Source organism: Phoxinus phoxinus, assembly GCF_949152265.1.
Source record: "Phoxinus phoxinus genome assembly, chromosome: 12".
Taxonomy (NCBI): Eukaryota; Metazoa; Chordata; class Actinopteri; order Cypriniformes; family Leuciscidae; genus Phoxinus; species Phoxinus phoxinus.
In genome coordinates, this window is record NC_136887.1 from 18,086,301 (window position 1) to 18,099,298 (window position 12,998).

A 12,998-nucleotide genomic window follows, 5' to 3' on the forward strand; every position below is an offset into this window, starting at 1 on the left:
GTGAACATATCTCCAATACTACTCTCTATAAAAAAAAAAAAAAATTAAAAAAAAAAAAAAAAAAAAAACAATCGGATTGCTTTGATATCGCTAGTTATATCCAACTTTCCGATCTTCCGTTACTATCTCTAACGTTAAGTTAGCCCGCTAGCATTTGCACGCGTGGTCTCTCCTATCGACCGTCTTATTTACACTCGAATCACTGGAAGGATACGGGTTCTATCCATGATTTCAGTCCTAAATTAGTAGTGATATTGGTAGCATCACTGCTAATTTATTGTTCATCTGTCATAATGGCGAATACATCGTATGTGTGTCTACCTCTGAGTGCAGGTGAGGACACGTTTGAGCTGCATTCGGTGCGGTTGGAGCTGGAGTCCGTGGAGAAGCAGATCCGTGATCTGCTGGGGAGGCAGGCCGAGCTGCGAGACCGACGATCAGCGCTTGAAGCATCACGCGCCGATGCTCACAAGTCAGTGGTTAGTAACTTTTCGACTCCGGCCTCCTCTACTCCGTGTATTTCTCTGCACAGGACCCGAGCACCCCTGGTTTCGTTTACCCCGACACCGACACAGCACCATGGACCCTGGATGATGCCACAGCGGAAGACACGAGCCAGGACCAGAGCAAGGACCTCTCCGCCCCTCCCGGTCTTCGAGATCTCCACCCGGAACCGCTTCTCCCCTCTTCGCGAGACGGAACGCGACGACGCTGTGATCATCGGCAGTTCCATGGTCCGGCATGTCCGCGCTACCTCAGGTAAAGGTATGGTGCGCACTCACTGCTTTCCTGGTGCTCGTGTTCTCGATGTCGCTGCGCAGGTCCCCGAGATCCTGAACGGTGACGAGCGCGTCGGAGCTGTCGTGCTGCACGTGGGGGTGAACGACATCAGGCTGCGGCAGACGGAGGTTCTGAAGAGGGACTACAGGAGCCTGATCGAGACGGTACGCAGAACATCGCCTGAAGCAAAGATCGTCGTGTCTGGACCGCTTCCCACGTACCGACAAGGACAAGAAAGGTTCAGTAGATTGTTTGCACTAAATGAATGGTTGATGTCATGGTGTAATGAACAGAGACTGCTCTTTGTAAATAATTGGAATCTGTTTTGGGAGCGACCTAGGCTCTACCGTGCTGATGGCCTGCACCCCAGCAGAATCGGAGCGGCTGTTCTGTCGGACAACATCTCCAAGACGTTACACACCATATGACTAGTAAGTCAAAGTCCAAATCACATTCTTTGCTGTCCCAAATTAATTGATATAAGTACCAGTGTAGAACACTATATAGAAACAGTGTCTATTCCTCGTTTAGTGAGGCCAAACAATAAATCTACTGTAGGATCTAAGAAAAATCTAATTGTGATTAAACCAGAAAATCTCAATATTAGTGAACAAAAACAATTTCTAAAGCTAGGTCTTCTAAACATTAGATCGCTTACACCTAAGGCGGTTATTGTAAATGAAATGGTCACTGATAATAGCTTCGATGTACTCTGCCTTACTGAAACCTGGCTTAAACCAAATGATTATTTCGGTCTTAATGAGTCCACTCCACCAGGATACGGTTATAAGCATGAGCCCCGTCTGATTGGTCGTGGCGGCGGTGTTGCAACAATCTATAGAGATATTCTTAATGTTACTCAGAAAACAGGTCACAGGTTTAATTCGTTTGAAGTACTTGTTCTAAATGTTACGCTCCTAGATGTAAGAAAGAAATCCCTATTATCTCTAGCCTTGGCTACCGTATATAGACCGCCAGGGCCTTACGCTGATTTCCTAAAAGAGTTTGCAGATTTTCTCTCAGATCTATTGGTCAATGTCGATAAGGCAATAATTGTTGGAGATTTCAACATACACGTTGATAACACAAATGATGCGTTAGGAGCTGCGTTTACAGATTTATTAAACTCCTTTGGGGTCAAGCAAAACGTTAGTGGTCCCACTCATCGTCTTAATCATACTCTAGATTTAATTATATCATATGGAACCGATCCAACCGATATAGATATTATACCGCAAAGTGATGATGTCACTGATCATTACATGGTAACTTGCATACTACGTACGGCTGAAATGTGTCATGTTGCGCCACGTTATCGACCAGGCAGAACAATCCTTCCAACCACTATAGATCGATTCTTGAATAGCTTACCTGATCTATCTCCGCTCCTCAGTGAACCCAAACAAACAGATGAGCTAGAGGAAATGACTAGCAGTATGAGCACCATTTTCTCTAGTACATTAGAAACTGTTGCACCAATTAGACTAAAAAAGGTTAGAGAGAAAACTAAAGCACCATGGTACAACAGTGCTACGCATGTTATCAAGAGAGAAACTCGTAACTTAGAGCGCAAATGGAAACAAACTAATTTAGAGGTCTTTAGAATCGCATGGAAAGACAGTATGTCACGTTATAAAAAGGCTCTAAAAGCAGCCAGGGCTGAGCATCTCCGCAAACTAATAGAAAATAACCAAAACAATCCAAGGTTTTTATTTAACACTGTGGCTAGATTAACAAATAAACAGACATCACCTGAACAAAATATTCCGTTACATTTTAATAGTAATGATTTCATGAATTTCTTCACTGAGAAAATAGAAAGCATCAGAAACACAATTGTAAATGTACAATCTTTGACAGCGTCTTATGATTCAGCCTCAATTATCGCCCCTCAAGAACAACTACAGCGCTTTACAACTATAGGACAGGAAGAGCTAAATAAACTTATCACTGCATCTAAACCAACAACATGTTTATTAGATCCAATACCCACTAAACTACTGAAAGAAGTGTTACCTGTAGTGGAAGAGCCTCTTCTCAATATTATTAACTCGTCTTTATCTTTAGGACATGTTCCAAAAACATTCAAGCTAGCAGTTATAAAACCTCTTATTAAGAAACCACAATTAGATCCAAATAACCTAGCAAATTACAGACCCATTTCAAATCTTCCATTTATGTCTAAAATACTTGAAAAAGTTGTGTCCGCTCAATTGTGCTCTTTCTTGCAAGAAAACGATATCTATGAAAAGTTTCAGTCTGGATTCAGGCCACATCATAGCACAGAAACTGCGCTGGTTAAAATTACAAATGATTTACTTTTAGCTTCTGACCAAGGCTGTATCTCAATACTAGTTTTACTCGATCTTAGCGCTGCGTTTGACACTATAGATCATAAAATACTCTTAGATCGACTTCAAAATTACACTGGTGTTCAGGGACAGGCATTAAGCTGGTTTAGATCGTACCTATCAGACCGTTACCATTTTGTCCATTTAAATGGGGAAAAATCAAAGATAACGTCAGTAAATTATGGAGTGCCGCAAGGATCTGTATTAGGCCCTCTGCTATTCTCAATTTATATGCTGCCACTTGGTAATATTATAAGAAAACATGGAATAAGTTTCCACTGTTATGCTGATGACACTCAATTATATATTTCATCTAGACCAGATGATAACACTAAATTATCTAAAATGACAGAGTGTGTTAAAGATATAAAATATTGGATGACGTGTAATTTTCTTCTATTAAATTCAGATAAAACGGAGGTATTACTGATTGGTCCAAAAAACTGCCCACAAAACCTCTTACAATACAACCTTAATCTAGATGGACGTCCTGTTACTTTATCCTCTACAGTAAAAGACCTGGGTGTTATACTAGACCGCAACTTGTCTTTTGAAAATCATATTTCAAATGTCACAAGAACAGCCTTTTTCCACCTTAGAAACATTGCTAAGCTACGTAACATGCTATCAGTTTCTGATGCAGAAAAGTTAGTTCATGCATTCATGACCTCGAGACTAGATTACTGTAATGCTTTATTAGCTGGTTGTCCTGCATCCTCAATAAACAAGCTACAGTTAGTCCAAAATGCAGCCGCTAGAGTTCTTACTAGGTCAAGAAAATATGATCATATAACACCAATTTTATCATCTCTACACTGGTTACCTATTAAGTTCCGTATCAATTACAAAGTATTGTTACTGACCTATAAAGCCCTAAATGGTTTAGCTCCTGTGTATTTAAGAGATCTTCTATCGCCATATAATCCATCGCGCTCTTTAAGATCACTAAATTCGAGGCTTCTGGTCGTACCTAGGATAACTAAGTCCACTAAAGGAGGGAGGGCGTTTTCACATCTAGCTCCTAAACTCTGGAATAGCCTTCCTGATACTGTCCGAGGCTCAGACTCGCTCTCCCAGTTTAAAACTAGATTAAAGACGCATCTCTTTAGCCAAGCATTCACATGATGCATCTCATACCTTTTATACTACAGTTAAATCAGATCAAATGCATTCATATTATGAACAGCAGCTACGCTAATTATTTCCCATCTGCCTTTTTTGTTGTTATCTCGGGACGCCTGTCCCGAGATAACTCAAATAGAGTTCGTCAGCTCCAGTTATGTATCCAGCCTCTCATGGAGACTTCAGATGCCCCAACGCCTGTGATGAGACGACTCGACGCCTGTGAAGAGACGACCCAACGCCGGCGATATGTTATGCCCTAAATTTCATGATTAACTAACTGTATTTTTGTATGTATATTTTTGAAATGCATTTTCTGTAAAGCTGCTTTGAAACAATGTGTATTGTGAAAAGCGCTATACAAATAAACTTGAATTGAATTGAATTGAACTGTTGAGAGAGGTTTTGATGGGAATTATCTCAGCTCTCTTAGCTCAGCCCGTTAATTAAAAACTGAGGGAGATGGATGATTAAAAATAAAAAGCTCATTACTCTAGCACTGGAGAATATCATTTAGTTCCAATTAATGTTTATAATATTTATTGAACTAGCATATGACATTTAATGTGCAAGCTCGTTTGACTTGGAGCAAAGGCCTATCTGTAGTCCTTGTAAACAGGAGCACCAGGCAGTTCTGCTGGCCAAGTGTCAGATTCCGCTCGAGCTCACACTTCACACCCGTGTCCCTGGGACATTTACATTTAATCTTAGCAGACGCTTTTATCCAAAGCGACTTACAAATGAGCAGAAAAATATAAGCAATCAAATCAACAATAGGGCAACAAATATGCAAGTGCTGTGACAAGTCCCAGTTAGTCACAGTGCATGTCTAGGGTCACTGTGATTTTCCCCAAGTAAGTCATGTTCCTGGATCAACATATTTAGTTGATCCTGGAACAACATTCCTGCCTGAAAATGTAGTTTAAAATAGACATGAAGGTTAACGTGTGTTAACACTTCAAAAAGGTTGTTCAACTATTTATAATGAATTGCCAGCAGCAATGCTCATTGGGAAAAGGGATATGAACACATACTATGCATTTAGTCATTTTGACATTTTGTCATTGATTAATAAGCCTATAAGCCAGAATATTAATAATTTCCTTTCTTTATCACCCCTCTATTTTCAAAAAAGATTTTTTTGAATGGCACTAAATGGTGCATATTTAAAGTCCCCATTAACTCAAGAAGCAGTTTGTCACTCCTGACATCTCATTCTCTCCAAATGATTATCTGGCTTGCTTTATTTGGAAATATGTAAGCCTCGTGTGTCATGTGGAAGCATTCTTCGGGCCGGCCCTATAAATAACACTTGGTCGTAATGCCCTTTAGAGAGAAAATATGCTTTATTTTAATATGAATTAATCCCTGCTGCTTGTGGTCTTCAGGATTTCTCAGTAGAACCATATGACTTAATTATTGGCGGTTCTAACAAAAGCCTAAAGCGATAACTGTTTAGTCATATATTGAGATAAAACAACCTTTCTTCCATCAGTGGTAGTTTAGTAGAACTATTTTTTTTACTGTAGCCTACTATACTGTACAGCTGCACTGAATCTTCATATGAGTGTAACACATTCAAGTTAAAGGGGCTATATGTAAGAATTGAAGAAACCTACCTCCAAAGTTACAATACTGTGAAAAGTTTTAGGCACTTGTGTAAAAATGCTGCAAAGTGGATGCTTTCAAAAAATAATGTCATAAATAGATTTTATTTATCAATTAACTTTCATGAACTAAGTCAAAACATTATGTGACCTCCCTTTGCATTTAAAACAGCTTTTGTTCCGGGTAAACTTGCACATATAGTTTTTCTGCTTTGCAGGAAGGTTTCTTTAAAGATACAATATGTAAAAAAAAAAAAAAAAAAAAACGCTGCTAGCGTCTTACAATAACAAAGACGTGGGTTGATGATGCAAAATGTCCTGCGGGATTATGGAACTTGTCGTCAAGCTGATGGATCTAATTATGTTTATGGATGAGTGAATACATTGATGTTTTTATCAAGACTGTGGTATGAATCGGCGCGATTGCTAATGAGAGACATGGTTACTATGGCAGTACTACGAGCGGAAACCAGGGATAACGCGGATATTACGTTAGCGACAGGCGACAAGTGAACAGGGATTCCGGGATGGACAATTATTTAAAATTAAAATTTCTCTGAAATTAAAAATCTTTGGGAGCTTTTGGGATTTTGTAAGGAAATATATGACACTGTGCAAGTGATTTTTGGACATTTTATTACAGAATTCTTACATATTGTACCTTAAGCATCTTGGAGATGTTGCCACAGTTCTTCTGGATTTAGTTTGTCTCAGTTTTTTCAGTTTTACCTGTATTGATTGAGGGCAAAGACTTTATATTTAATTTTATTTTAATTTAATGCTGTACTAGAAAGCTGCCTTTTGTCTTTCAACCGGCAAACGGTGAAAGAGATACCTCTTAATTCTGACACTTCCCTTAATTGAGATAAATGCAAAATTATGTTTTAGAATTATTTATAGAGGCATTGAATTTGTAACGGCAGCATTGAGTCTGTGGAGGACGAAAGTAGTTCTACACAAACCCTTAAAAAGTCTGAATAAAACAGAAAAAGAAGCATTAAGGCTCCACAAGACATATCACATTCTGTTAGTGGCAATGTGACCCAAATAACAACAAATTTAAAATGACACATTTTACAATGAAAAATACTCCTTTTGGCATAGTTGAGAAAAGTATGTAGAAAAATGCGGAAACTGCGCCAAAAGATAATACAAGCCTGCATAAAACATCATTCAACCATGCATGAATTACCCTGAAAATATGATTCTTTCTGGGATGAATGTGTAAATAATCACTTATTTATTTGGAGTATTTAAGATACTCCATAGTTTCTTATTTATTTTACATATTCGTAACTTCGAATTGTTGTATATAGGAGTGTGATATGGCTTATATCAGCACCGTTGTGATTACCTGCAGCTGAATCACAGCAATATACATTACCATGGGTAAAGCTGTAGTTTTGATGTTTGTTTCAAATGAATCCTCATTGGCACAGAACTCCTGTCGGTTAGTGAGGTTAATGCATGCTGACTTAACATAAATGTATCCTCTTCCAGCTGGGAATATGCCAGCCGACCGCCAAGCATCACGTTTTAAATGACAAAAAAATGTAATACTGCGAGTGACACTGAGGGAGTGTCGGCAAATTTCACATTTTTCTCTCTTCTGACTGCTGTAATCAATCTCTAATTTTTTTTTCTTTGGAAAGTCGTGGAAATGCTATCATGGATTTTTTTATTTTGCTATTACAGCAAAAATATTGCTGTAGTCTCCCATTCACCGCTATGGAAGTTTTCCCAACTCTTACGACTTTTGCTTCCGAGAAACTATAATATAAACATTAATGGACATTATTACGCAGTTCAAACAATATTTATCATAACATGATTTTGTAGGATTTTTAATCAGGCGCTAAATAGAGTACCTATTAAAAGTAATTTGTGCCAATGGGATCACTTGGGGTCCTAACAGAGACCCAATTTCAAGGAGGACCTGATTTGTCACCACAACTGTCAAAAGGATCCATCCAAACGTCACTCTTAGGACAGTCAACGGCTCGCAGTCTTCACATTTTATTGAACATTTGAATAATGCGAAACGGTTGTGGCTTAATCAGCCATGTTTTTTGTAATTCAATTTTTATCATGTTTTTTATTGGTGATGGGAAGATTGGATAATTTTACTGATTTGATCTTTGAATCTTCTTAAAAAAGTAATTTTGTTCATGTAAGTGGAGTTAAAATGTATCTTCAATTGTCAAAACCCCAAACACATGATCATACACAATGTTTGATATTTTTTGATATTGATATTTGTATTAAGAAATCATTATAATGCAGCCAAAGATAAAATACAAGAAACATGAGTAATGTCTCCTGAGTATTGTTCATTTGTCACATTAAAAACGCACACAATGAACAAATCATTCCCGCTTTTCTGTGTTTGTGGGTTGCAGTGCTTACAGACTGTACAATAACATGGTCAGGTATAATCCAGCTACTGCAGGGTCAAGCTACAGTCAGTCAGAGTATTTTATGACATGACACAAAATGCGGTAAGTTCCTGCCACTTAAGGATCTGGGTCCCTTTAAGATCCAGGAAGGGAGCGACAGTGGGCCTGTCCAAATTCCCCCACTTGCTTGGCCAAAGTGGGCATAAAGACCGCAAGTTTCTTAAGAGTTTTGTTGACTCAATGGGCCAATATTAATCACTGCGTGATTGGGGTGCTTCATCTTTCTTCAATGTTTCACAAACTGTATGCAGTCTCTGCACCAATAAACTATGCAAGATTTTACAACCAAATTATATGTAACATCTAATTATTTTAACTTACACTTGAAAGTTTTCTTAGGCATAACGTGAAATCGGGGCACGTACCGTGATGAATGACAGGATACGCTAGGCCCAAAAGACCACTCTGAAGCGGTATTACAGATAATGTGGATTTAGAGCGTGCATTAAGCGTACTGCGCTCTGGCATTTTTCAGACCTGGGACAGTCTTGCGCACTTTCTTCCTGTCGTGTGCACAAGCTCTCAAGTGGCCAAGACCGCAAGTGTGTGTATTTTGAACAGGCCCATTCTCTGCTGTAATTGCCTGTCTGAGAAGTGTGTGTGTAAACAGGCTCCTACGGAGGCCGGGAAATCACCTGTAGGAGAAAAAAACAAGCCTATACAATCCCTGCCAATCAGTGACCACAGTTTTACAATTCGTCCCGTTAGTTTATAAACTGTACTCACAGATTATCAAAATGTTCCATTGGTTTAATCAATCGCACCCACGGATTAATAAACCATACCGAAGAATTTCCATTCCTTGGTTCAGATTTGTAAACTTACCTTCGTTTTTTTTTTTATCCGTACCCACAAATCAATTTGTGCGCTTTCGCAATCCGTTCCAACAGTTTTGCAAACTCACGGATTTGTGGCCCATCCCTCATTTTAGAAATATGTGCCGACTGATTCGACGATGCTCACCCATATAGGCGGAGCATGTGTAAGGCTGGACAAGGCTTAACCTTACCTTACCCTGGCCAAGGACTTCTAAACATATTATATACACGATAACACTATAGTGTTATATATAAACTATACAGTGGCCCAAAAGCGTAGCTGGACACTTATGCATGTGCATGTGCACGTGTTTTGTTAAGTCTTTAAGTTGAGAGCATATTTCCTCCAGTCTGGCCCAATTAAATTGTTATGCAGGCACATTGTGTGCAAGTCTAAAAATACAGTGATAAATGAAATATGTCTGCTGCTGTTTATAAATAATGTAATGTCTGGTTTAACACATCCAAACACTTTAGTGTGCACCAACTTCATTCATCAAACACATGACCAAATAAAAGTCATGAGAGGAACAAAAAGAAGGCTTCAAATGAGAATGAATGCCACCCTATGATATTTAATGAATTTCTGAATCACCAGTTTCCAAATTGTTGAATGAAAAATTGAAAACATTACACTTTTTGCTGGAATTTCTTTACTTTGTTGCAGATTATTTTAATGAAGCAAATGGCAGATAGTTCTGAAGCCTCAGATTACAGTTGCCATGAAACAGAAGTTGCAAAAGTATTTTCTTCTCTATTGTACTCGACTTGATTTTGTCCAATGTGAGTTGATTGGAATTTTTTGGCTATTGCTGTGATGTCATGTAAGTGACAGGTTGTCTCGTTCTCACGCCAGTAAACATGTAATCAGAGACGAGATGTGGTTGCAAGAGAGAGGGGAAGTCATTCTGATAAAAGATTAAGAGGGTAATTGAATGTAAAAAAATAATAATAATTATGTTCACGGATAAATCATTTATAACAAATACAGCAATATTTCGTTAAAAAAAGAATGGTCCATTTTGATTTCATGGTGACCTTAAAGAAAGGTTATTAACATCTACCCCCTTATTGTTCTGAATTTCCAGTTGTTCTTCTCAGAATGTTCAATTGAATCATCTCACTCTGAGGTCAGGTGAGCATCTGGTGGACCTTTGGCTTTCACGTGGCATTGTAGAGAATTTTCCAAGCCGTTCTGCAAACAATGTTAGATCACATTAGAGATGAATGCCTCAGTGTGTTAACCACAATGGTTTTTACGTGCTCCAGTTCACACAAGAAGGAACTGCAAATATCCTTGTGTAAAGATCGTAAATAATTAATTTTTGTGTTTACCTACTGAGCAACACTATTCATGCCCAGCATTGTATTTTAGGTCAGAGTTGAAAAATGAATAAAACATTGTAATATTTTCATTTGATAAGAACTGTGTGTTCTCTCCACCACAATGAAAGAACAAGTGTGTTTTCACCTGCTGTGCTGGTTCCTCCACTGTGCAAAAGAAACTAGACAAATATTGGCTTTGAAATCTGCAAAGCACGGTGAAATTAAAGAAGAGGTGTGGAGAAGGAGCTCTACATGATTGTTGTGAAACAAAACAAATGAAAAAAAAAAAAGAATAGAAAGTAATGTGTTTGCGTTTGTAATGTGGCTTACAAAAGAATTTGAACTTTCATGTATCAATGCACATTACTAAGTTCAACCAAATTTTTTTTTAACGTTTTTTGATGTTCCTCTTTGCTTGCTTTCGGAGAGCTATAATAGATTGAATATATATATATTTAAATTATATACTATTATAGGCTACATATTATTATGCCACAAGCACTGATGGTGCGAGGACCCTATTGGAATTGCTCTGTTTATTGTTGTTAAAATAATTTATATAAAATAATTTTTTTATAAATGTTAATAATAATTATTAAACAAATAAATAAATATTGATTGTCAACATGTCTGTCAATATCCAGCAACATAAACAAAATTCTTCAAGCATACCTTGTTTAATTTAATGGTACATCAGATGTTGAATATTTATGATATATATTCCCTTTCACATTATCAGTTACCAGACTGACAGGAATGTTATTGTTTTCACGGTAAATGTGCAGAATTAAAGGAGGAATTCCAAAGGAAAGCATTTAACTATGAAATAACAGCAAAGTAATTGCATTTCACACTTGTTTCTTGCGAATGCCCGGAAAGAGGCTCCATCCGCAGTTTAGGCTTCAAGATAAGGGGCAGGTTTGAAATCCTCGGGAGCCTAACACAACACGACTTTATGAAACCCCTCTCCATAGCCAGACACAAAATGTAAATGTTGCTAACTCAATTATGTTTTCTGCTCTGTGGAATAGTAATCCATTGTTCCTTCAGCTGTCCAATGGCTTCATGCTGGACTGAGAATTGCTGATAGCAGAATCTTGACTCTGCAGACAGACACGCATACATGCATGCACACAAACACAAGGCCCTTATTTCCCTCGCCTAAACGCACAAAAACAGTTGGCTTTCTCAAACTGCTGAGCTCTGAACTTGAGCAGGTTCACAGTTGAGTCTCTCTGGTGAATCCCATTCAATAGCAGCACTCTCGAGCCCTGAAGGGAAGACAAGTCCACATTGTCCACAGACACACAGGTCTGTGTGCATGCAGAAGGTTGACAAGATGCTTAACCTCTCCACTGCTAAGGAAAATAATCACCTCAAAATTCATCCAGAATACTTTAAAGGGTGGAAATGTGCCGGTGTTGCCTCAAGGAACCATTTTTTTAACCAATTACCTGAGCTTTAAAACCATGTGACTAATCATTCTGACGCTGTAGAAAATCATCGACAACACTGATTGGCTGATCGCACCACAAAAGCATTAACAATAACAAGACCCTCATTAGTGATCTTGAGACGTGATATCAAAGTTATATACATGTATTATATAAATATCGTTTTATATAGAATATTGTAAATTTCAATTGTGAGATTTTGGGCAGTGTTGCTTCCATAATATTTCTGCTTTCAAACTTTATTTTGAAGCATTTAAACTAAACATACAGTTTTATTCCTGTCTACATTCTGGTTTTCACAGAGGGGTTTGTTCATATATCATCTGCTTGGTAACATTTTATAATATTTTTGTTCCTAAAATAATTTTTAATTAGAACACGGCTCATTTGCATATTTAAACAACGTGAGGACTAATACAAATCAACTGGGAAACATGGTGAGATAGTATTAGTTCATTTTTAACCTATAGTGTTGTCTTACTAATTTAAAAAGGTATTGCTCATATTGGCCATTTCATCATTTTAAGAACCATTTAAATTGGGGATGGGGGGTAAAGCATCTACAAATCTTTTTTCTTTTGTTTTTTAAATACAGCAAATTTTTAAAGGCTGTCTTTTTGAGAACCAGTGAAGTGTGTAGTTACCAGCATCTACCAGCAGGGGCTTAGTGAATCATGCTGACCAGCCAAACCTTGATTTAACCTTGAAAAAAAAATCTAATTGGTGTAACCTAAAGTAGTCAGGTTAATTCAACCACATTAAATAATATTTTTGACTTCAATAAAACTGCACAAAGCTAATTTTTAGCAATCCTGGCAAAACAGAAAGATGGTTATTAAACTCAATGTATTCCTTTTTGGCATGATGTGCTGTAAATATGACCATCAATTGTATTTCACCAGTAGTGGTTCCTTTATATTGCCGATGTCTTTGTGGAAATGATCAAGCTTCCTTTCATTTATGTGTGGAGGTGGGGATGGTCTCATCACCTCTTAAATCCCTCCTCTGAGAATCAGCCTGAGATTAAAATATTTCATCATAATGTAATCCCAAATAATAACTATATATATATAAAAATTCTCAG